This window comes from Rhinopithecus bieti, unplaced genomic scaffold (assembly GCF_001698545.2).
Source record: "Rhinopithecus bieti isolate Rb0 unplaced genomic scaffold, ASM169854v2 scaffold_17882, whole genome shotgun sequence".
Classification (NCBI taxonomy): Eukaryota; Metazoa; Chordata; class Mammalia; order Primates; family Cercopithecidae; genus Rhinopithecus; species Rhinopithecus bieti.
Genome location: NW_016809462.1, coordinates 1,332,842 through 1,359,145, shown reverse-complemented (window position 1 = coordinate 1,359,145; position 26,304 = coordinate 1,332,842). Strand labels below are relative to the sequence as shown.

At 46.6% G+C, this 26,304-nt stretch overlaps 1 protein-coding gene across 4 annotated transcripts in view; it reads left to right on the top strand.

Annotated features, from left to right (window-relative positions):
- Positions 1–26,304, top strand: part of PDZD2 (PDZ domain containing 2) — a 498,374-nt gene that overhangs the window by 60,953 nt on the left and 411,117 nt on the right. The window contains exon 1 of one of the 4 annotated variants that reach the window (XM_017889457.1): positions 14,525–14,627. The exons of the other annotated variants lie outside the window; for them this stretch is intronic. The gene's annotated coding sequence lies outside the window, so the exon portion shown is untranslated. Of the gene's footprint in view, positions 1–14,524; positions 14,628–26,304 lie in introns of those variants that run through there. 4 annotated transcript variants of the gene reach the window in all.

Sequence of the window (26,304 nt, the reverse complement as noted above, 5' to 3'; positions counted from 1 at the left end):
AGGCTGCTGGTTTTCATTCATTCATTCAATCAATATTTGTAATATGCTCCAAGCCCTGAGCTGCCATTAGGGATAGGAAGTCGAGTGTTTGTGAAGACCCTGTCTTCATTGATTTTATATTCTGGTAGGGAAGAAAGACACGTACCCAACCCATCCTGTTCCCTGTGGTAAGTGCAATGGTGGAGAGTACTGGGGCAGGAAAAAAGAGAAGCATCTAAATCAGAACAATCTCAAGAAGGTGGTGGGCGAGGGGAGAGGAAGGAAGGAATTTTTGAGCTGAATGTTGAAGGCAGAGGCATGAAGCAGCACGGACTGTCCAGGAAAGCACCTGTGGTTCATTATGGCTAAAATCGAGGTTAGGAGTGAGGGGCAAAGACATAGTCTGGGGAGCTCAGAAGTGCCAGATTAGAAAGGAGGTTGAGGCCAGGCACTGTGGCTCATGCCTCTAATCCCAGCACTTTGGGAGGCCAAAGCAGGCGGATCACTTGAGCCCAGGAGTTCGAGATTAGCCTGGGCAACATGGCAGAACCCCATCTCTAGCTTATTTATATATATAATATTTTTTTTTTTTTTTTTTTTTTTTTTTTTTTTTTTTTTTTTTTTGAGACAGAGTGTCGTTCTGTCACCCAGGCTGGAGGGTAGTGGCGTGATCTTGGCTCACTACAATCTCCACCTCCCAGGTTCAAGCGATTCTCATGCCTCAGCCTCCGGAGTAGCTGGGATTCCAGGCATACTAGCACACCTGGCTGGGTTTTTTTGTGTGTGTGTTTGTTTTAGTAGAGATAGGGTTTCACCATGTTGGCCAGTCTGGTTTCAAACTCCTGGGATTACAGCATGAACCACCGCACTTGGCCCTCTGTTTTATTTAAAAAGAAAAGGAGGTTCGGAGATTTAACTAAGGAGTCTGAATGCCATCCTGAAAGCTTGAGGAACCCTTGAGGGATCTTAAGGATCAACTCTGTGCATTAGACAGACAACACTTTGGCTTCAGAGTGGAGGCCGGCCTGGAGTGGGACAGATGGAGACAGGAGTCTGTTGCAGTGCACAGATGATTTGGCTCAAATGAGAGCCAGGCAGAGGCTGTGGGAATGGACTGGGGGACACAAGATGTGAGAGAGACTGGGAAGATGAGAAGGCAAGTTAGGCCTAGAGGGAGTAGAAGAGGAAGAAAGCCAAGATAATGCCTGATTTCGGGGTCAGGAGTGTATGGTGGGGCCTTTCAGGGGGCAGGAGGGAGGAGAGACAGGTGGAGGCTGAGGAGGAGATTTGGTGAGGAAAGGGCTGGTCAGCAGTTGGTGGAGGATGAGCTTGGGATGCTTGCGTTAAACAGATGGTTTCCAGTGGTAGATGGGGAGTTGGAGGTCTTTGCTTTCAAAACCCTTCTCCCTTTTTTCCCTTCCTGTGTCCCTGCTTCCTTTCTCCTTCACCCACATCCTGCTCTCAGTCCTTTTATTTAGGTGGCCTCTGTCTCATCCTTGTGTGCAGTTTGTTCAGGCCAGGGTTGCCGCATTCCCTGCAAGGCCCTGCCTGCTAAGATCCCCAACGTCCCTGTGAAAGAAAGTCTTATAGCCTTTCCCTTTTATAGATACAGAAACAGAGGCATGAAGAAATGTTAAGCTGTTTGATAATAGTTTCCCAGTGAGGGAAGAGTGAAATCATTACCTGGCTGAGGAGGAAAAGAGAAGAAGGATGGGACATTTTAAGGTGACCAGCTCATCCTAGTTTGTCAGGACTGCCATGGAATTAGCATAGGAGGGTCCCACATCCCAGGAAACCTTTCAGACCTGGGTAGACCAGGAGACTTGGTGACCTTAGATTGGGGGGGGGCGCGGAAAGAAGGGAGTTCTTGCCAGTGTTAGGAGCTAGGCATCTCTGAGCCTGGGCTCCCATCTCCCAGGGGGCTGTCTTCTTCCCAGTCCCTCTGTCCACAGGACATAGTCATCCCCTGAAGCACAGGCTGCCTCTGCCTGTGCCCGAGTGGGGACAGGTGTGCTTCTTGTGCTGGAGCCACTTGCCGTCTGACATCTGAGTCTCCAGTCCCCACGGTTGAGCTGTTGTGCAGACCCAGTGCTGAGCACACAGTGGATCCTCCATGAATATTTGTCCCATAGCTAAAACCTGAATTTTATGTGGAACGGGGGCAGGCCTGGAAAATTTTTTTTTTTTTTTTTTTTGAGACAGAGTCTCACACCCCAGGCTGGGGTGCAGTAGCACAATCTCGGCTCACTGCACCCTCCACCTTCCAGATTCAAGTGATGCTCCCACCTCAGCCCCCTAAGTAGCCAGGATTACAGGAGTGTGCCACCATGCCCAGCTAATATTTTGGATTTTTTTGTAGAGACATGCCATGTTGCCCAGGATGGTCTTGAACTCCTGAACTCAATTGATCTACCCACCTCAGCCTCCCAAAGTGCTGGGATTACAGGCATGAGCCACCGCCTGGCTGAGAAGTCCTTTTTCCTGACCTGTTCAATGGGAGACCTCTAGCTATACACACAGGTGTCTTTTTTGTCACAATCCCTTCGGCATCCTCAGACATGAAAGCCTTCTTCCTGTCTTATTTAGAAAACCCACTGCCTGTTCTAATCCACTACCTCTAATCTCCCAAAGCCCCACACACTGCATGGGGCCACCAGTCCCCGAGGCAGCTTTGATGCCACACATTTGCATCTGGGAACGCAACTCTGGTTCTCTCTCACATTCGGAAACCATAGGGATAATGAGCAGATGTTTCTCTAATAACGAGAAGATGTGCAGACGCCGACACGTGAGAATAGTTTCCAGTCCGTAAGTTAATTAGCAAGCTGGGGAGCCCAGATAAATAGAGCTTTCTGTTTCCTTTCCTGGAGTCTAAAATATCTGATCTGGAGGTTCCCTCCCTACTTTTCCCTCCACCTCAGACCTCAGGATTTGAGGGGAAACATTTAAATGCCTGATAATCTGTGTGCATGGAACTGGCTTCTAAGCAGCCACATGGCCTGTGTTCCTGCAGCAACTGCCACTTGTAGATACACAGTCAGTTCTCAGTGATTTGCTGGCTGTCTCTCCATCCCCAACACCCCCAACCCTGGCTCATTTGTTATTTACTTTCTCATGGGCTTCATGGCAGCATTCTTGGAAGTAGAGAGGGGATGAGAGTTACGGAGCTTTATGTGCCAACCCCTTTGTTAGAGGCATTTTTTTTTCTTTGTCTCATATAATCTTTAAGGCATCCCATGAGGGAGGCATCATTGTTTTCCTTTGCTGTACACATGGCAAAACTAAGTCTTAGACAAGTTAAACTACTATAGCTGTTAAGTGGGGAAAGAGATTTAAAGCTGGGTTTGACATAGCAGGGCTCAAGTTCCCCACCTTAGGCCTTGGACCTGAGAGTTCAACCAGTCCAGTTCTCCCTTTATTTTAAAGGTGCCCATAGACTTCCCAAGAACATGCATTGACGATGATGGATCTAAGGGCAGAAGTCGGGCCTTCCAGGCCTCGGGTTCCACTTTGCCCACTCTGTGGTTCCTTCCCCCTATTCCTGCCTTTAAAAAGTCTGCCCTACTGATCTTCTCTCTGTTCTTTGAGAAATGGTGAAAATAGGAATGGTTAGTGTTTTCAAGCGGGTTGAACAGTCTCTAGAAGACAGAGAGATAGCCCGAAGATTATCTCGAAATTTCTTCCAGCTAGAAGACCCAGTGTTTGTTTGTAAAACATTTAATACTCAGCATTTGAGACTCAGTCGAATGAGTGTGTTCCCTGGTTCATGGTGTGTTTACTGACTATCAGTGGCTGTTGCTAACAGTACTTTGAAACAAGAGACATGTGTTTTTAATAGAATTGCAAGTTTTATGCCTTGTTAAAAATACTGCCGTGGCTGCTGGCTGGGGGGAATCAGGGAGCTATGAATTCCATCCTCAGTCTGCCGGGGCAGGGGAGAGGGCCTGGCTGAGGATGGCCTCTGCCCTCACATTTGCTTTCCTTCCTGTGGCCCTCCCTGTTTGCTCTTGGGAATGACCACTGGTCACCAGCTGGTCTTCTCAGCTCCACTCATACATAGAAGTGCACTGGGCTTCATGCTCTCTGAATGGGAAGAAGAAAGCACTTTTTATTTTCAGAGAAGCTTTTGCCTTAATTGTAAAGAGCGGCCATTGGATTTTGTGGAAAGCCTAAATTAGAGTGCTTTAGGGAACCAACCCAAATGCCCATCAATAATAGACTGGATAAAGAAAATATGCCACATATACACCATGGAATACTATGCAGCCATAAAAAACAATGAGCTCATACCCTTTGCAGGGACATGGATGAAGCTGGAAACCATCATTCTCAGCAAACTAACACAGAAACAGAAAACTGAACACCGCATGTTCTCACTCATAAGTGGGAGTTGAACAATGAGAACACATGGACACAGGAAGGGGAACATCACACAGTGGGGCCTGTCAGGGGTTGGGGACAAGGGGAGGGACAGCATTAGGACAAATACCTAATGCATGCGGGGCTTAAAACCTAGATGACGGGTTGATGGGCGCAGCAAACCCATGGCACATGTATTCCAATGTAATAAACCTGTATGTTCTGCACATGTATCCCAGAACTTTAACAACAACAAAAAAAGAAATAAATGCGTCCCTCTGGCTTAAGGGAATACTTTCTGCATGCTAGTGCCTGGGGTAAAAGCCAGACCCCAAGGAGGATAATTGGTCATTCTCACATTGCCCAATGCAGCGCCTGTCCCAAAGTGGTGCCCAGAGGTCCTTCTTTGACTTCAGTTTTCAACACAAGGTGTGTTCTTTTTTCCTGATTGTAAAAGAAATCACTGTATAAACATGAAGTAAATTTTTATAAATAATTTTGCCACCCATAGATACTGTTCATTTCTTTTTTTTTTTGAGACAGGATCTCGCTCTATCACCCAGGCTGGAGTGCAGTAGCACAATCATAACTCATTGGAACCTCAACCTTCCAGACTCAAGCAATCCTCCCTCCTTAGCCTCCTTGGTAGCTGGGACTACAGGCATCCACCATCATGCCCGGCTAATTTTTGTATTTCTGATACAGACAGGGTTTCACCATGTTGCCCAGGCTGGTCTCAAACTCTTGGGCTCAAGCAATCTGCCCATCTCAGCCTCCCAAAGTGCCAAGATTACAGGCATGAGCCACTGTGCCAGGCCACAATACTGTTCATTTCTAAGACATTTCTTCCAAATCTTTTTTTCCTGTGTGTATGTATACATGTAAATAGAATGTCTATAACACTGGAATCATAGTCTACATTTCACATACTGCCTTTCCCACGACAAACAGCACATTCTTTTTTCAGTAAGGACCCTTCAAAATGTGTTTCTTTACAATCATAAGTGCATCCATCCAGTGGATGCGCCACAGTTGACTTAAATAGTGCTCTTTTCCTCAAATACTGTGACTGCAGATTTTTCCTATTATAGAAAATACTGTAATATTCTTGCTCTTTGCTCTGAATTACATGAAATGTTTCTTTTGTTGGAACTATCATTGCCTTTTTCCCCATGCTAGATGATGAATGTGTTCTAGCAGTGTAAATCAAATTACCTTTTAAATGCAGAACTCCCCTCACCTAAGTTAAGAAAACTGGTATTGTTTGGCAAAGAGGGCCAGGTCTTAAAAATAAAATAGAGAGTGAGAATGAAAGAATGCATATTACTTCAGCTCTTACGGAAACCTGGATTGTATTGTGCAAATTACGAATATTGGCTGGGCACAGTGGCTTACGCCTGTAATCCCAGCACTTTGGGAGGCCGAGGTGGGTGGGTCATTTGAGGCTGGAAGTTCGAGACTAACCTGGCCAACATGGTGAAACCCCGTCTCTACTAAAAATACAAACATTAGCCAGGTATGGTGGCACATGCGTGTAGTCCCAGCTAGTTGGGAGGCTGAGACAGGAGAATCACTGGAACGTAGGAGGCAAAGGTTGCAGTAAGCCGAGATTGTGCCATTGCACTGCAGCCTGGGCAACAGAGTGAGACTCCATCTCAAAAAATACATGTATACACACACACACACACACACACACCTGGCTCTGTTCCCTCCGGAAGTTTACCATCTACTCCCAAGGAAGCCTGATACACACACAGGAGAGAAATAGAGAATAATTTATGAAAGACTGTAACAGGGTGTCAACATGGTGGATGAATTGGTACTAAGAGAAGATAGAAAACCAAGAGAAATTCCTTTTATTTTCTGGTGCCATTAAAGACTCCTAGACAGAGATAAAATTTGAGGTTGGTCTTAAATATCTAAGATTTAAAAAAACAGAAAACTGTCTTGTGTTGAGCTCCTACAATGTGCTTGGTATTTTATACATATGTGATTTATTTCTTACAGTAACTCCATCTAATTATTGTTAAAGGCAATTAGACCCTTACGAAAAATATACAGTACCTTAAGTTATAGATTAGTATAATAAGATTGGAAATACTGTCAAATACAATATGACTGAAATGGACACAGGACAATAAGTATTTTAGAAATGGAAGAAATCAGGGCAAAGGGAAAGTATGAACAGGAAGAATAGGATGGGAAGAATGTAAACTCTATGGGGGGGGGGTGCCAAGCGTGGTGGCTCACGCCTATAATCCCAGCATTTTGGGAGGCTGAGTCGGGTGGATCACCTGAGGTGATGAGTCCCAAGACCAACCTGGCCAACATGGCAAAACCTTGTCTCTACTGAAAAATACAAAAATCACCTGGGCGTGGTGGCGGGTGCCTGTAATCCCAGGTACTCAGGAGGCTGAGGCAGGGAGAATTGCTTGAACCCAGGATGGAGGTTGCGGTGAGCCAAGATCGCACCACTGTACTTTAGCCTGGGCAACAGAGCGAGACTCCATCTCAAAACAGTACCACCACCAAAAAAACCTCTATGAGGGGAAGGATTCTTTGCTGGTTTTATTCACTGATGGATCTCACACAACTGGATTAATGGCTGAACATAGTAGGTGTTAAATAAATATTTGTTGAATGAATGAATGAGGTGGCCAAGATGTTTGCTGTATGGTCCTGTTGAGGGGTAACAATGTGGTAGAGCCCTCACTCTCAGCGCCTCCTCAGCCTCCGCATGCACTCTGGCGGGGCTTGAGGAGCCCTTCAGCCCACCACTGCACTGTGGGAGCCCCTCTCTGGGCTGGCTGAGGCAGGAGTCGGCTCCCTTTGCTTGCTGGGAGGTGTGCAGGAAGAGACGCCGGCAGCAACCGCGACTGCCGGCAGCTCACAAGCCAGTGCAAGTTCTGGCGGGCGCACTTGGAGCCCTGGCCACTGGCACCGCGGGCCCAGAGCAGTAAAGGGCTTGGCACCCGGGCCAGCAGCTGCAGAGGTTATGCCCGGTTCCCCAGCACTGCTGGCCTGCCTGCACCACTTCTCGCGGGGCCTCAGCTGCCTCCACACAGGGCAGGGTTCGGGACCTGCAGCTCGCCATGTCGGAGCCGCCCCAGTGGGCTTCGGCACCCCCCGCCCAGCCTCCCGGACAGGTGCTGCCCCTGGCTCTGTGGTGCCCGCTCCTCATCCACCACCTAAGGGCTGAGGAGTGCAGGCGCCGATCCAGACTGGCTGACAGCTCGGCCTGCAGCCCCTATGTGGATCCACTAGGTGAAGCCAGCTGGGCTCCCGTGCCTAGTGGGGACTTGGAGAACTTTTATATCTAGCTAAGGGATTGTAAATACACCAATCAGCACCCTGTGTCTAGCTCAAGGTTTGTGAATACACCAATCAGTACTCTGTATTTAGCTAACCTAGTGGGGAGTCCCAGAACTCTTCTAGCACTTTGTGTCTAGCTAAAGGATTGTAAACGCACCAATCATCACGCTGTCAAAATGGACCAATCAGCATGCTGTCAAATGGACCAATCAGCGCTCTGTAAAATAGACCAATCAGCTCTCTGTAAAATGGACCCATCAGCTCTCTGTAAAATAGACCAATCAGCAGGATGTGGGTGGAGTCGGATAAGGGAATAAAAGAAGGCTGGTCTAACTAACCACTAGTAAACTGGTCAGGCGTCTTTCCGAAGTGTGGACGGGGTGTTCTGCTTCTTTTTGCGATGGATTTTGCTGGTGATTCCTTGGGTCCGCGCAGCGTTTGTGAGCTTGTAACACTCACTGCCAAAGTCTGCAGCTTCACTCCTGAGACGAGTGAGACCACGAACCCGTTGAGAGGAATGAACAACTCCAGGAGTGGTGCCTTAAAAACTGTGTAATACCTGCCATGAAGGTCTGCAACTTCACTCCTGAAGCCACCGAGACCATGAACCGACCAGAAGAAAGAAACTGCGGACTACCATATTTAAGACCTGTGACGCTCAACCGTGAGGGTCTCCGGTTTCATTTTTTAAGTCAACGAGACCAAGAACCCACTAATTCCGGGCACACAGTGTACATTGCTAAGTGGCCAGATGTAATTTTGACTTTTGAGTTCCTTGTAAGCAAACCACATGGAGTAATAGGTTCAGCAAAGGTCTCAGTTTATGAGTAAGGTTCAGGTTTAGCAGGCAGTAGGGACAGGTTTGGGACAGGTTACATCTAGGAGAGATGGGCATCTATTGCAAAGGGCAGGACTGGTATGGGCAGCAGGGGCTGGTGCACAGAGGAGGCAGAGAAGCAGGGTTTGGCCGGTAGGCATGTGGTGAGTGAGGAGGAGCCTCTTGACTGGGGCCAGGAGCCTGGTGAGCTACGAACGAGAGTCTGGGCAGAGTTATTTAAAAGCAAAAGCAGACCGTGTGTGTGTGTGTGTGTGTGTGTGTGTGTGTTGTGTGTGGGGGGGCGGGGTTTGGGGGGCTCACACCGTGATCCCAGCACTTTGGAGGCCGAGGAGTGGAATTACAAAGGTCAGGAGATTGGAGACCATTTCAGGCCAACGTGGTGAAAACCCCATCCTCTATTAAAAATATAAAAATTAGGCCCGGGCGCGGTGCTCAAGCCTGTAATCCCAGCACTTTGGGGGCCGAGGCGGGCGGATCCATCGAGGTCAGGAGATTGAGACCCTCCTGGCTAAGATGGACCCCGTCTCTACTAAAAATACAAAAAAAAAAAACCTAGCCGGGCGTGGTGGCGGGCGCCTGTAGTCCCAGCTACTCGGAGGCTGAGGCGGGAGGAATGGCGGGTGGAACCCGGGAGGCGGAGCTTGCAGTGAGCCGAGGATGGGCGTCACTGCACTCCAGCCTGGGTGACCACAGCGAGACTCCGTCTCAAAAAAAAAAAAAAAAAAAAAAAAAAAAAAATATATATAATATATATAATATATATATATATATATATATATGTATATATAAATTAGTTGAGCGTGGTGACAGGTACCTGTAATCTCAGCTGCTAGGGAGGCTGAGGTAGAATTGCTTGAACCTGGGAGGGGGAGGTTGCAGTGAGCTGAGATTGTGCCACTGCATTCCAGGCTGGTGACAGAGCAAGATTCCATCTTAAAAAAAAAAAAAAAGCAATCCTGTCATTTCCTTCCTAGACCTATAACTGTTTTGAACTGAAGTATACCTGCCTGTTTACAAATTCGTTTGTTGAAGCGTTAACCCCCAGTGTGACCGTGTTTGGAGATAGGGCTTTTAAGGGGGTAAAGTTAGATCTTAAGGGTGGGGCCCTCATCTAGTAAGACTGTTGTCCTTATAAGAAGAGGTAGAGAAACCAGAGCTTGCTCTCTTTCTGCTCATGAGCAGAAGAAAGGCACAGCAAAAAGTGAGGAGCCAGGAGGAGTGGCCTCACCAGAAGCGAGCCCTGGCAGCGTCTTCATCTTGGACTTTTAGCCTTCAGGACTGTGGAGGAAGTAAATTTCTGCAACAAGTCACCCAGTCTGTGATATTTCATTATGGCTAATGTGAGTAATGCAGTCTGTATAGAAAGAGCCACAGCCACACTCACATGAAGATTACTGCAAATGTGAACTTGCCTTTTTTTTTTTGTTTAGGGCCTCACTCTGTTGCCCAGGCTGCAGCACAGTGATGCAATCATACTTCACTGTAGCTTCAACTCCTGTGTTCAAACGATCCTCCTGTCTCAGCCTCCTGGGTAGCTGAGACTACCATGCCCAGGTAATTTTGTGTTATTTTAGAGACAAGAGTTTCCTTATATTGTCCAGGCTGGTTTTGAACTCCTGGCCTCAAGTGATCCTTCCGCCTCAGCCTCCCAAAATGCTGGGATTACAGGCATGAGCCACCATGCCAAGCCAGGATGTTCAGTTTTAGAAGAGACTTGAAGCATTACTAATTCTGAGATGCTCCTTTTCTATTGCGAAACATGTGAGAGCTGTCTCACATCCACCTTGATAGTAACAGTGGCTCCGGGGCCTCATTCTCAGGAGAGATGTAACAATACTAGGTTGGGGGAGGCAGGAAGGGCACATCCGTGTAGTTGAACCGATCAAGTCCAGTCTCTTCAATTTTGGTCTGGCGTTTTTCATTGTATCTTTTGCAGCCTATTTATCTAAGTCCCTGGCCCTTTGTGGCCCTTCCCTGTCGCCTTCCGAGCACATATATGACTCACCCACAATTATAAATTAAAATTGTACACCACGGGAATAGATGGTGGGGGGACAGCAGTGGTCACTGCATACCCCTCATTGACAGCATCTGGTCCTAACCATAAATAGCCCCTGGGAAACCAGTGTCCTAGAAGAGGGGCCACGTGGCAGGAGCCTGGCCATTTGTTTTTCTTTGGCTGTCTTCTGGGTTTAGATTATGCTTATTTCTCAACTGACTTCTATAGCCCCCAAAGCTCGCTCTTTCTTTTTTCACTTTGCATTCACTGAAGATTATCCAAAGGTCTCAAAGTTTTAAAGAGAAACTGATGGTTCTGTTTTGTCCTAAGAGGAAATGCTATTTCTGAAAATCAGTTCTTTGTGAAGTTGGGTCACCATGTACATTATGCACTGACCAATTGAGGGAAGTAAAATTCACCTCCTCTACATAACAAATGGAGCTCCCTAGAATTGTGCAACACGATGGTCTGAGACTAAGAATTTCACGTGGGATTGGGCCAAAGTCAACTTGGGGTCACCTTCAGCTCAGGACTAACTGTGTGCTTCTTTGATAACCCTCAAGGGAAGCCCAGTATGTTGTCTTTTCTTTGCAACTTGGATCTTGATGGCCTGGGTAGTTTTCAGCAATTGTTTTTTTTTTTTTTTTTTTTTTTGAGATGGAGTTTCAATCTGTCACCCAGGCTGGAGTGCAGTGGTGCAGTCTTGGCTCATTGCAACTTCCGTCTCCCGGGTTCAAGCAATTCTCCTGCCTCAGCCTCCTGAGTAGCTGGGATTACAGGCACGCACCACAACACTTGGCTAATTTTTGTATTTTTAGTAGAGACGGGGTGTCACCATGTTGGCCAGGCTGGTTTCAAACTGCTGACCTTGTGATCCTCCCACCTCAGCCTCCCAAAGTGCTAGGATTACAGGTGTGAGCCACCATGCCCGGCCTTCAACAATTATTTTTAAATGATTATGATGATAAGGCCAGTTGCTGTGGCTTAGGCACTTTGGGAGGCTGAGGCAGGAGGATTGCTTGAGCTCAGGAGTTCAAGACCAGCCTGGGCAACAAAATGAGACCCTCATTTGTACAGAAAAGCAAAAAATCAGCCGGGCATGGTGGTGCACACCTGTGATCCTAGCTACATGGAGGCTGAGGCAGGAGGACAATTCGAGCCCAGGAGTTCAAGGCTGCAGTGAGCCTTACGGCAGTGCACTCCAGCCTGGGTGACAGACTAAGACCCTGTCTCAGAAAAAAAAAAAAAAAGCGAGAGAGAAGGTGAGAGCTAAGGTGTGTCTTGGGCCATGTTTGTCTTCAGCACAACTTGAATCATAGGGAAATGTGGGTTCAGAAGAAGCACCTCCTCCCATAACTCTAGGGCTTTGACTTCACCAAGCTTCCTTCAGTACCTTCTCCAAGGCCATAAAGTCATGTCGGCTGGGTGCAGTGGCTCACGCCTGTTATCCCAACACTTTGGGAGGCCAAGGCAGGTGTATCACCTGAGGCCGGGAGTTCGAGACCAGCCCGGCCAACATGGTGAAACCCCGTCTCTACTAAAAATACAAACATTAGCCTGGCATGATGGAGCATGCCTGTAATCCCAGCTACTTGGGAGGCTGGGACAGGAAAATCACTTGAACCTGGGAGGCAGAGGTTGCAGTGAGCCAAGATTGCGCCACTGCACTCCAACCTGAGAGACAGAGTGAGACTCTGTCTCAAAAAAGAAAGAAAGAAAGTCGTATCAACACATTTCTCTAAAAACTGGTTGAAAAGGAACCACTTTTGGAGAGTGCGCACAGGGGAGCCGCTGCTCGCCCCTAACTCTGTTCCTATGTTGAGGAGGAGATTTGGGGCTAAATGTCGAAAAGTGGGCCAGGCGCGGTGGCTCAAGCCTAATCCCAGCACTTTGGGAGGCTGAGACGGGCAGATCACGAGGTCAGGAGATCGAGACCATCCTGGCTAACACGATGAAACCCCGTCTCTACAAAAAAAATGCAAAAAACTAGCCAGGCGAGGTGGCGGGTGCCTGTAGTCCCAGCTACTCAGGAGGCTGAGGCAGGAGAATGGCGGGAACCTGGAAGGTGGAGCTTGCAATGAGCTGAGATTGCGCCACTGCACTCCAGCCTGGGTGACAGAGCGAGACTCTGTCTCAAAAAAAAAAAAAAAAAAAAAATTGTTGAAAAGCGAAGAACCCGTGAAGGAAGTGGCTTAGAGGTAAAAGGGAATATGAAGAAAAATAACTGATCCACAAAACTTAGTTTGAAAAATGCATGTAAAGAGCATGAACTACTTGAACTTCCTCTTTGGTTGCTGGACTGTATTTCTGTGATCCCAGTAGCACTCTGAGGCTGTCACGTGGGTAACAGTTTTGCATATTTGACATGAATTACACTAGTGAATGATGTGGAGATAAGTGTAAGTAAATTAGTGCAGGTTTGTGGTATTAAAGTTTCGATAAATCAGTGTCATTAGTGCAAAATCCATGCAGAACGTGGATTTTGGAATTGGCTGAACTTCTATCCAAATTCTGGCACTGCAGCTTGCTGGTCACCCTGAGCTTGTTTCTGGCTTCTTTGACCCCTAGTTTCCTCATCTATAAAGAATAGAGATATGGCCAGGCGTGGTGGCTCATGCCTGTGATCTCAGCACTTTGGGAGGCCGAGGCGGGTGGATCACCTGAGGTCAGGAGTTCGAGACCAGCCTGGCCAACATGGTGAAACTCCGTCTCTACTAAAAATACAAAATTAGCTGGGCGTGGTGGTGCATGCCTGTAATCCTAGCTACTCGGAGGCTGAGGCAGAAGAATCACTTGAACCTGGGAGGTGGAGGTTGCAGTGAGCCAGGATTGCGCCATTGCACGTCAGCCTGGGCAGCAAGAGCAAAACTCCATCTCAAAAAAAGAAAAGAATAGAGATATGAGAGGCTACCTCATTAGGTTGTGGAAATTAAAGGAGATAACCTGTTTGCAAAGCACCTAGTACAGTGTCTGTCCTGAAGGAAATCTTCATTTAAAATAAAAAGTGCATGTTGTAAAAAGAAAAAAGACACATGAAAAAGTACATGTTGCGACAATTTCCAGCCATGCCTTGTGACAGTAACTGTTGTTTGAGAAGCTCTTCCCAGCTGCCGAGTCTCTCTGGGATGCCTCCAAGCCTTAGCATTCAAGCTGGGGTCAGAGCAGCTAAAGGCATTTCTAGACACCAGGGTCCGTGCCAGATGTTCATCATGGATTGATATTGGTAAAGGGATCTGGACTGCCCTTTTTCCTAAAACAAAACCAGCAAGGCTCATTCCTTGTGGCTTTGCACCAGAATTTGCCGTCCAACCTAGTTAAAGGGCAGAGGGTCCATGTGCACACTACTAAACCAGAAGATGTACTGTACCCCGAGCTACTGTGTATATGTGTGTCGGGATGGGAAGGAAAGTTAAAAAAGAGGAGAGGGTCTCTTTGCTCTTGCCTAGGGTGAGCTTTTCAGTGAGCTCCTGCATAAAGACCCCAAAGCAGAAGCAAGTCTATGCTTGACTGCACATGTGGCTTAAGCCAAGGGGGACTTTAAAGGACACGCACAAGCTGGAGCGTGTGCAAAAGAAGCATTTCCCTGGAGCTGTCGGTGCAGAGAGGTGGAGGGAGGTAGCGGTCACTCCTGAACTGTGACTCAGGGTGGGTGTCTGCTGCAGTCTCCACCTACTTTCTCTGTGACCCTGAACTAGCCATGCCTCCTTGACAAGCCTCAGTGTCCTCATCTATAAAATGAGCCAGATGGAACCTGTGAACTGTAGGACCACAGAGATCTTCAGCACGACAAGCCCCTCCCCATCCATGATTGCCCGTGGCTGGAGCAGGGTGAGGGTTATCTGCAGCAGGCCTGCAGGCTTGCCTTTGTGAATCTGAGCCAGTCACTGGCTGCAGCTCTCAAAGGCACCAGCCTCAGAAGGAGGGGGAGTTTGCCCTTTGTATTCCTTAAAAATAGAATAACAAATAGACAACACTTGGAACGTTTGAGTCTGAAAGTCGGTAATTAACTTGAGTTCTTGAGAAATTGTACATGTCAGCTTAAAAGAGGGAAGTTGGTGGTGAGCTGAGGCCTAGGCTGTGGGTGATCAGAAGTGTGGCGTCTCGGTCCAGGATGCAGGTCCCTGACTCAGGTTGGACATGGTAAGACCAGGGCACTTGCAGAGATCAGTGTGAGAACCCAGAGCCCTGAGGAGCACTTACAGTTGCCGTGGAATGGGTCCCGTGAGCAGATCATCCTGGTTATCTGTTGCTGCAGTACAACCCACTCCAAACTCAGCGGCTGAAGAGAATAGTTATTTTATTGCTTATGATTATTTGGGCCAGGAATTTGGGGAGAATTTGGTGGGTCAGTTCTCTGCCTCACATGGCATTGACTCGGGTTTCTTCGTGGAATTCAGCTCATGTCTGGGCTGGTCCAGAAGTTCTAGGAATGTTTCGCTCTCAGGTCAGAGACCTTGGCAATGAGGAGCTGGATGACTGGGTTCAGCTGGGGCACTGGGATGGCTGGGTCTCTCTCTCTCTCTCTCTCTCTCTTTCTCCCTATAGTCGCAGGGCCTCTCCTTTTCCATCCAGTCTCTCCAGGTGGTCTCTGGAATGGGGTCGCTGGATTTCTTACATGGCAGCTCATGGCTCCCAAGAGAGAGTAAGCAAACTTGCTAATTCTTCTAAAGGTTAGGACCCACAAGGCATGGTGCATTTTTGCTATATTCCATTGGCCGAGCAGTCACAGAGCAAGCAGCTCGGATCGAAAGGAGTGGAGGAATACACTTTGCCTCTCGATAGGGAAGTGACGTGTGCACAGAAGAGCGCAGGAATTGAAGGCAGCTGTCTTTGAGGATAAAGCTGGAAAAGGATTTGGAGTCTGGGGTCGCGTTAAGGGCAACGGAGGGTAATGACGCCAGAGGGTCTTTGCGTGTGCAAGGGTGTCAGCCTAATTGTGCCAGAAGATCTAAACTCCTGACTGCAGGAGTGAGATGTACCCAACATGAGCCTTCTTTGTTCTTTGCATTCTATAGCAAATAATTCTGACCCAGTGATCTGCTAACTTTGACTATGGCTGCCTGGACCACAGTGTTGAGCAGGATTCTGAGACCATGTCAAGCTTTAGTGCCATGATGGACTGGTCATGTTTCTCTTGGGTATAGAATTGAGGAGTGGCCTTGTGCCGTTTAGATTTATTCCATACCTGGATCTCACCATGCTGTGGTCTCACCAGAAGGGAGACGGGTATATTCATTGGCCTTAACATTTGCCATGTGTTTTCCCAAATGCCCCATTTGCAGGGCTGGCTTCCTTCTCAGCGACTGCCTGCAGCCTGCCTGGCCTTCGATGTCTGCCTCCTTCTCCAGGCTCTGCTGGTGGACCCTAGCTTCTGGATTTCTATAACCTTGGGCTAAGTGATTTTCCCCCGTGAGATACTACCGTGCATGGTTAATTATCTTTTTATCTGCATACTAATTATTCCCAATTAGGCTGCTTGATAATTGAAATCAAGAATACATCTTGGTATCTGCTGTGGTTTGCATATTTGCACCCTGCAAATCTCATTTTGAAATTTGATCCCTAATGGTGGGCCTAACTGGAGGTGTTGGGGTCATGGAGGTGCATCCGTCATGAATGGCTTGGTGCTGTCCTTGTGGTAATAGTGAGTTCTTCCTCTATTAGCTCCTGTGGGAGCTGATTGTTAAAAAGAGCCTGGCACCTCTCTCCCCTCTCTTTTGCTTCCTCTGTCACCATGTGATCTCTACATGACAGCTCCCCCCTTTTTTTTAAAGGCAGACTCTCACTCTGTCCTCCAGGCTGAAGTACAGTGGTGCAATCTTAGGTTCAAGTGATTCTTCTGCCTCAGCCTCCTGAGTGGCTGGGACTACAGGCGTGTGCCACCACACAGAGCTAATTTTGTATTTTTAATAGAGAAGGAGTTTCACCATGTTGGCTAGGCTGGTCTCCTGACCTCAGATTGTCCACCTGCCTTGGCCTCCCAAAGCGCTGGGATTACAGGCATGAGTCGCCGCGCCTGGCTACTCCACTTTTCATTCTACCATGAGCAGAAGCATCTTGATCACCAGATGCTGATGCCAACACCATGCTTCTTGTATAGCCTGCAGAACCATGGGCCAAATAAACCTCTTGTCTTTATAAATCACCCAGCCTCAGATATTCCTTTATAGTAACACAAATGGACTGAGATGGTATCCATCCTTCTGATACCCAGTAAGTACACTGGCATTTCTCCTGAACGGCAGTGACTAAAGACAGGTATCAGAAGATTTGAATATATTGAATCTGTCTTTCCCTGCAAACAGGCATCAGTGATGGAAATAGGTTTGTAGCCACTAGGTTGGCTCAGTAAGTTTTACCAGGAAAGTTTACTGGATTGGAAATAAGGGTGGCCAGCTAAGGCTGAAGCAGAACTGTGGGTCAGCTACCGCCAGAGGCTGGTTCCAATTGAGGTTGTCAGGCAACCAGGGCTGATGCATGAGTGATTCCTAATGCTGTATCTGTGGGTTGCACTTGTGTCTAGGCTTCCACAGTCCTTGTTGTTTGAATGATCATGTAGATACTTCCATCAATATTCTGGTAGATGGATGGGGGATGTTTAAAGACTCCAGAGAGGGAAATAGTGTCATTGTCCTGGCAGGAGAAACTTTTGGAGGTGTAATGAGAATGGGAACAGGTCATCAAGCGTCCCTATTATGCAACCTCATACCGTCCAAGGAAAACTTTTGTTTCTTTTTGCTGCTGGAGAGCTAATGTTTATCTGGTGCTTATAATCCCATATCTGCAACTCAAAATTGAGAAAGTGGATTTGGCAGAATTCCTTTGAGTCATGTACTGCTCTATTTGAATTCATCTATTTGGGCCTATAAAGTCCCTAGAGACAATGTACAATGTTAAGAAACAGACACACAATTTATGTTACTTTATTTCTAAGAAATAAAATGCCTTGGGCCGGGTGCGGTGGCTTAGGCCTGTAATCCCAGTACTTTGGGAGGCAGAGACGGGCAGATCACGAGGTCAGGAGATTGAGGCCATCCTGGCTAACACTGTGAAACCCCGTCTTTACTAAAAATACAAAAAAATTAGCCAGGCATGGTAGTGGGCGCCTGCAGTCCCAGCTACTCAGGAGGCTGAGGCAGGAGAATGGAGTGAACCTGGAAGTGGAGCTTGCAGTGAGCCGAGATAATGCCACTGCACTCCAGCCTGGGTGACAGAGTGAGACTCTATCTCAAAAAAAAAAAAAAAAAAAAAAAAAAAGAAAGAAAGAAAAAAAAAGAAAAGAAAAAGAAATAAAATGCCTGGTTCTGTGGAAACTGGGTTGGTCCATGGGTTGATAGGGCAAGGTGGGAAAAGTCAACATCTTAATTTTGGGCAGGACTCTTAGACATCTGACTTCTGTCTGTTCCTCTCCGGTCTCAGGTAGAGAGGGCTTTGTAGTAGAGAGGGCTTTATAGAAGAAATTTCTTGAAGAAACTAATTCTTCAAGATCAGATTGGTTCTTCCCTGGAGACAAACACCCGTGGCTGACATACCTGGGAAGGTTCATAGGTTTTTGGATGCCCCATGGGAAAGTCATGCTTCTTCCTGGTCTAGTGATTCTATGGGTCACCCAGCATCCCCACTGAGTTTCCTTGTGCACATCCAGGAACCAAATAAATCAGGATCTATTTTGTGATCATTAAGATACAGAGGCAATTAATGTTATTTATGACATACTAGAAGCCGGATGACATCTTAAAGTAAATTCAGTCTCATCAAAGGAAGATAAAATTATCTGTAGCTCAGCCACAATGTCAAATGAATTAATTTTATTGACTTTTTGGTAGCTGGTCACCTAAAAGTTGTTCACTAGAAAAGCCACTTAGTTACAGACTCCATTTTACCAACTGCTAAGAACAACAGCAGTAACAAGTATAATTTGTTGATCCACTGTGGCCACTGTGCCACATGCTTTGTGTACCCACGACCTCATTTCATCATTCTGGACTAATGGGAGCTTCTGATGCCACCATTAAGAAATAGATACCATAAAAGAGCTGATTCCTTTATCTCTTTGTTGGTTTACATGGCTTTTGTGAAGTCATTCCTGAAAAGGTTGATTCTTGACTTTGATGTAGCAAACATTGACTGAATCTTCCTGCATTCTCTCAGCCCGTGCAAAGCTCTACAGGGCATATGGAGAAGGCCCCTCTTCTGCTATTTCTTTGCTCTTCATTCTTGCCCCAAATCCATGATCTCACAGTAGATTAAGGACTGCCTGTATATGAATTTGGCCCATCTTCTCCCCAAACTAGCTTTCTCTCTCACTTCCATTCAATTTCAACATAATGACAGATAGAACCAACACCTCTTTCCCTCTTTTGAAGAGGATGTACTTTGCACTGCTTGGAAGGAATGAGTTGTTAATTTACAGTTACTGAATGCTTGTTCACATTCAGCCATCTGTTTTAAAATGTACCCGGGATTTGTTTTAATCAGGTATGGTAAGAGACACAGACATGGAAATGGCTGTCATGAAGAAAGAAGCTTATACTCACAGATCCTTAGAAACAGAGGCCTAGAACACCACACGGGGCCACACCTGGACACACTGGGTCAGGAGGCAGAAAGAAATTGAGGGGAAAGTGTGGGGAAATGTCTTTATTGTGGTTTTTGAGGCAAGGAATGGGCAAGGCAGGGTAAGCAGGTTTAGGATTGGCAAGTTTGTTGTAGGCCAGGCGCGGTGGCTCACACCTGTAATCCCAGCACTTGGGGAGGCCAAGGCAGGCGGATCACTTGAGGTTGACGGAGTTCGAGACCAGCCTAGCCAACATGGTGAAACCCTGTCTCTGCTAAAAATACAAAAATTAGCCGGGCATGGCAGCGCGCACCTGTAGCCCCAGCTACTGGGGAGGCTGAGGCAGGACAGTTGCTTGAATCCAGGAGGTAGAGGTTGCAGTGAGCTGAGATTGTGCCACTGCACTCCATCGTGGGTGACAGAGCGAGACTCAGTCTCGGAAAAATATAAAAAATAGAATTGGCAAGTTTGAATAATTTTAGTGGCCTTTGGGGCACAGGGGCTGTCCCTAGTGGTTTGATACTTGGCCCTGGAATGATTAGGGCAGGGGGCTGGCTCTGTGTGAGAAGAGTTCAATCAAAGAGGTAGTTGGTGGGGGAGGTGGGTGGCGGTGAGAGGAGGTAGGAAGGCCTCTTGATTGATTGGTTAACATACGAAAGGTGGCCGGGGCGGTGCTCACGCCTGTAATCCCAGCACTTTGGCAGGCCGAGGCGGGTGGATCACGAGGTCAGGAGTTCAAGACCAGCCTGGCCAAGATGGTGAAACCCTGTCTCTACTAAAAATACAAAAAAATTAGCCGGGCGCAGTGGCAGGCACCTGTAATCCCAATTTATTTGGGAGGCTGAGGCAGGAGAATCGCTTGAACTCCAGGGGAGGTTGCAGGGGGCTGAGATCGTGCCACTGCACTCCAGCCTGGGTGACAGAGGTGAGACTCCATCGCAAAAAACAAACAAACAAAAAACCATATGAAAGGTGTACTGAAGGCAAGTGGTTTGTTATCTCTAAGAACTGGCTAGCTCTAGGAGAGGAAGTCTGTCCCCAGGCAACAAGGCCCCAGATGCCAAAACATTAAGAATACAGAAAATAAGAAAAAAGAGTCAGTAGATCATTCTTTAAAATATCTACCCAAGAGACAGTGTGTATTGGGTGCCTGTTCTGTCTGGCCTTTGCGAGTCTAGACCCAGTGTGGTATTGGAGCTAGTCCTGGGCGTGTGGGAGGCCCTCAGTTAATGTTTGTTCCTTAAGTGCTGAATGAATGCTTCAAATTTGTCACTGGAATATATAGATGTGCCTAAATCGCCGTCTCTGCCCTCAGGGAGAATGCAGTCTAGCCTGGGAAAGAGATGCCTACATATGTTTATTATAACATGATCATTGCCATATTAAAACCCACAGTCATGTCCAAACCTACTTCTCCTAGGGTCCTTGCTACCAGAGAATGGTGCCAGTAGCTTACCTGGCCATTAAGTCAGAACTTGAGTGATCTGAGCTCCTCGCTTGTCCCTGCTTTCCTCCCCCTTAACCTCCCCAGCCTTCAAGTTTGGTGCATTCTACCTTCTGAAGCTGTCCCTGAATTTGTCCCTTCTCCATCTCCACTGACAGTAATGAGAGATGCCACGTGGCTGCGCTCTACCAGCCCCTCCTAGAGGCCTGGTTAGAGTGGGAGTCCCCATTCCCATTGTCCTCTGTGCCACGCAGAGCCTGAGCACTAACTCAGAGCAGCTGTCACCAGCTGCATCTGGGAGGGGACAGTGCAGGAGGGAAGGCGGGAGCCCTTCTGGGGGCTTTGCCACCCAGGGAGTCCTGCTTCAGATGCTCTGTCACCTCTGGAAACCACTGTCTCTGGAAGGAGCCTGGAGCCAGCACAAATCCCAGGGACAAATTTGTGGTAGACAGTTTGACTCGGCCCCTCCCACCTCCTCTTTGCCTCTCTTCCTCGCCTCTCTTCTTCTCCTAATTTCCCTTGGGGCTTTCTGAAGGGGTCTGGCTTGACAGTGCTGTCAGCTCCTCCCTATAACTCATTCTTGCATTAATGGAATTTAAAGGTCACTCTTTCCGCTGGTTTTGATGCTGTAAAAGAGCAGAGGAAGGAAGGTGAGATGCTAAGGAGGGCAGGATGCGTGTGTCAAGGAGTGACTTCCCAGTGGGGTTGGCGAGTTGGGAATCTGCTGATTTATGGAGGACAACCCTGTGTGTTTCCCAGCGCAGGGCTGTAATTTGATCTTCCACCTTCCCAGCCTAGGATGTGAAGAATAAACTGAGGAAAGAGCCAGATGGGCCTGGCGGAAGAAGGTTTGGTAGCCAGAAGCTCCAGTCCAGGTTCCATGGTCTGAGTCTGCAGGCTCCAATTTGAGGCTGGGAGGCCTGAAAGAAAGGCATCTTAGTCTGCCTGGGCTGCCATAACAAAGTACCACAGGCCGTGTGGCTAAACAACAGACATTTATTATCCCACAGTTCTGGAGGTTGAAAGTCCAAAATCAAGGTGTTGCCAGGTTTGGTTTCTTCTGAGGCCTCTCTCCTTGTCTTGCAGACGGCCACCTTCTTGCTGTGTCCTCTTCTGTGCTTACGCATCCCTGGTGTCTGTGTCCTAATCTCTTCTTATTAAGCCACTAGTCAGGTTGGATTAGGGCCCACTCTAACAGCCTTTTTTTTTTTTTTTTTTGAGACGGAGTCTTGTTCTGTCGCCAGGCTGGAGTGCAGTGGCGCGATCTTGGCTCACTGCAACCTCTGCCTCCCAGGTTCAAGTGATTCTCCTGCCTCAGCCTCCCCAGTAGCTGGGATTACAGGCGCATGCCACCATACCCAGCTACTTTTTTGTATTTTAGTAGAGACGGGGTTTCACCATGTTGGCCAGGATGGTCTCGATCTCCTGACCTCATGATCCACCCACCTCAGTCTCCCAAAGTGCTGGGATGACAGATGTGAGCCACAGTGCCCTGCATGACAGCCTCATTTTAACTCAGTGACCTCTTTAAAGACCCTATCTCTAAATACAATCACATTCTGAGGTACTAGAAGTTAGTTTCAACATATGAATTTGTGGCAGGGGTCACAATTCAGCTTGTAACAAACGGGTAGCATAGTGTTAGGAAGGCCTTTGAATTGCTGTTCTCACAAATATTCAGGTGGCCAATAATTTGTGAGTCAATGGTGTCCATTCAATAAAATTTTGAGTCACTGGATTCCACTATATGATCTAAGAGCAACTTTACTAGCGGAAAATAGGATGCTGTGTGAAGTGTGCAATCTATTACATAAAATTCCAGCAAACAGAATGGGCACAGAAAAGGGGAAAACTGTTGAACTAAGCAGACTAGAGGTTTTGAGTTTTTGCTATAATACTTGCTTACTTGCACAATTATTTTTTCATCCACTGCACTTGCCGACAAAACAGTAGCAGGTGCCAGGGTTTTAAAGTTTCTGGGTGACAACTTGAAACTGACAAAACTCCTTGTACTAAATAAATTTTCTCTTTATATTTGGAAAAACTCACTATTATTCAGTTTTAGCAATAGAAACATCACTAGTATTCCAAAGAAACATAGTTGGAGAATCATTAAGGGAAGCAAAATCCCTGTGTTTTCTCTAATTAGAAGATTTAGGGAACAAATAGTACTTTTCAATGATTACTGAAAGAAAGATGACTTGAGAAGCTAATGATTTACAGTCTAGCTTCTCCATCCATTTTATTCATTTAATCAACAATAATTGATTGAGTGCCTTGAATATGCATAACATTTTGCTAGAGACTAGTGATAGAGAAGTAAATGAAACTCAATCTCTGCCTTGAGGATCTCAGTTACCAGTTAAGAATTTTAGTTGCAAAATACAGAATCAGCTCTAGCTGGTTTAAGCAAAGAGGTTATTTATTAAAGCAGCTCCAGCAGAGGCAGAATTGGCCTGGAAGCAAAGCAGCCAGTCCAGGCAATGCACTGCCCCAGTGGAGGTCTTTCACTCGTATCAGTGCCCTGGCACCAATGCTGGATGCTGAGTACAAGACACTACTTTAACCTCCTCTGCTGTTGTCTCCTGAAGTTGGGTGTCTGCAACTGCCTTTGCCAAAATGGCTTCCAGAAGACAGTCGCTGCTTCACCTCTCTCCCTTCTGATTGGCAGAGCCCAGATCACATGTCTACATCTTAGCTACAAGGGCAGCTGGGAAAGCAAGTTTCTGCCGTCTACCTTAAAGATGTGCAGAATCAGAAGACGGGAGCTTCTGCAAATAGAATGTGGAAAGGCAATGGGTAGCCAAAAAGCATAGCAGGTATCCATTCTAAGCTCCCAGTCTAAGGGAATAAACAGACATATGTTCAGAAACTTCACAACATAGTGAAAAATGAAGCTATACTCGAGGTATGCTTATGGCATGATGATATAGGGAAATTTGCCCTTTGCCTCTGAAGGTTCACAGCAAATCAGCTGACAAAGGACAGATTAATAGGAGAAAAAGAATACAAATTTATTTCACCATAGTTTTATGTGACACGGGAGCCTTCAGAATGAAGACCCAAAGATACAGGGGAAAGTGTCCATTTTCATGCTTAGGTTTAACAAAGTTTGGACTGCCATGTAGAAATATGACTGGACAAAAAGTGTATGATCTAGCATGAATTGGCTGAGTGGGGAAACCTAATAAGTCCTATCTGTGTAGCTTCTGCTTGGCCTGTCTGTGCAGTGTCCTTTCCTCCTGGGGATGGGGCAGGACCCTCTCTGGAATGGGAGTCTTGTGATCTACAGTCAAACAAGATAGGTCAGATCGTTTCTTTATGGACGGTTTTTACACAAAGGTTGGGGAGAAGGTGGGAGTTAGGGTAATATTTTTAGGTTTTATGGCTGGCTTTGGAGAATAGGGGTTCTGGTTTCTCTGAACTGCCTTGGGGAAAAGGCATTCGAGTTTCTGTGGGTGGCCTTGGGCTGGTGGGGAGAATGAGGGAGTCAGAGACAAGAGGGCAGGAGGAGGTTGGAGAGAGCTGCTTCCAATGCCTTCATTTTGGGTTATTTTCTGAGCCCCAGCAGTGAAGACCAGAAAGGGAGCTGTTAACAGACTGGCGTGGTCAGAGAAGGCTTCCTGGAGGAGGTAATGGATGACTGAGTACATTCTGATGGATGAAGGAAGAGAGGAGCAGCTTAGAGTTAAATAAGAACAAGGACCCTCACTGTCTGCCTCACCTAAGGTGCCTCCATAGTGAGTATGCCAGATTAGAAAAATGGAAACTGATGAAGCGAGAAGAAAAGATAGATTGGAGAGAACCCATGTGAGAACTCCCTGGAAGGTACTCAGCCCTCCCCACATAGGGCTGTCCACATAGTTGCCTTTCCTTGTATCCTTCTCCCTCCCAACTCTGTTTTCTTCAGATGTCCTAACAGGTTAGGGCTTCCAGTAGGAAATATACAGTGCCTTTTCAGAGGGGCTTTTTGGAAATACAAAGCCTAATTCCAAATAACTGGCTCTTTTTTCTTTTTTTTAGAAAAAGTATTAGGAAACTAGTAAGGAAAGCAAAGGATAAAGTGAAATGTACAAGCCGCTCCGTAACTAGCATGTATATATTTATGGGCTATCTTTAAAAAAGAAAACCAACCTCAAAGGCAATTAAATTATGCCTAATGCTTTGCAATTTTTTTCTGCCTTCCCTATCTTAGATTTCTTAAAAAATTAACCTTAGCTGTCTCAAAAAAAAAAAAAAAATGAGTCTTAGCAGTGCCTTGCGGTTGCGTTTGGTCAATAAATATTTATTAATAACGAGGAGGCTAAGAATGAGGATATTTTAAAGGCGGAGATTGGTTTACAGAGCTGGTTTATGGGAATCTACTTCCCCTTAAATCTGTTTCTCCTCTGGATTTCCTCATCTCCATAAATTGCATCCTTTAGTAATTGGCTTAACTCAGACACATAGCCCAGCCTTCATTCCTCCCTCTCTCACCCCACGAGCCATCCATCAGCAAGCCCTGTCTGCTCGAGCCCAACATCATCTTGAATGTCTTCTTCTCCCCAGGTACACTGCTTCCATCCCCAAGCAAGGCTGCTTCCTCCAGCCTGGACAACCTCACATTGCTCTTCTCTAGACCGTTCTCACTGTAGCTGAATATTTCACAATAGAAATGTCTCTTTTGCATAAAACTTTCCAGTGCTGATTTCCCATTGCTCTTAGACAAAATTCAAGGCCTTGTGTGAGGTAGCCCCTGACCACACCACACACTCTCCTCCTGCCTCTCACCTTGGCTGGCCAGCCACACTAACCTTCAAGCCATTCCTCAAGCATGCCCTTGGGTTCCTGACTCAGGAGCTCTCCCACTGCCTGGACGGAGAGCCTGCCCCCTCCTCTATGGCCTCCCACCCTCTCCACTCTGTACAGCTGATTTCCGCTTATCTTTTATGTTTTCCCCCTTCATTTTGTTTTTATTATAGCATGTTTGCTTAATTTACAGCAAGTAGAAAATAAGCTGGGTCTTGTTTTGATCCAAACTTTGATGTTTTAAAAGTTCTACACAAGATTTGTTAAAAGAACGTATAAAATGCCTTTTAGAAGCTTCTGTAAGAAAGAAAATACAAAGTTTAACCCCACAACTTTCCTGTTTGCTAGAACTGCAAACTACTGCTACAGTTTTTTGTTTGTGTTTGTTCGTTTGTTTGTTTTGAGACGGAATCTCACTCTGTTACCCAGGCTGGAGTGCAGTGGCGCAATCTCAGCTCAGTGCAACCTCTGCCTCCCGGACTCAAGCGATTCTTCTGCTCAGCTGCCCAAGTAGCTGAGATTACAGGTGCCCACCACCACACCCGGCTAATTTTTGTATTTTTAGTAGGGATGGATTTCACCATGTTGCCCAGGCAGGTCGTGAACTCCTGACCTCAGGTGATCCACCCTCCTTGACCTCCCAAAGGGCTGCGATTACAGGCGTGAGCCACTGTGCCTGGCCCACTGCCACAGTTTTAAATAGACTTTTTGTTGTTTAAACTGTACACCCAGGAAAATCTAAAGAAACGTGCATATAAATGATTGCATAGCAGAATATGAACATTAACTGCAAACAGTAAAGAAATGAAAGTTAGAAATACTCCCAAATATACAAAGGTTCTAGAATCAATGCTTTAAACACATTCTGCAAACAATATTTAAAAACCATTGTTTTGTTCTTTACAGGCAAAGCCTAGATTACTAAAACCAAAATTGAAAAAAGTCATCCTTTAAAAGAATCATTTCTCTATGATAATTCTTACTTATTTCCGTAAGCAAGCAATCTGAGATTTTAAAGATGCTAGTTT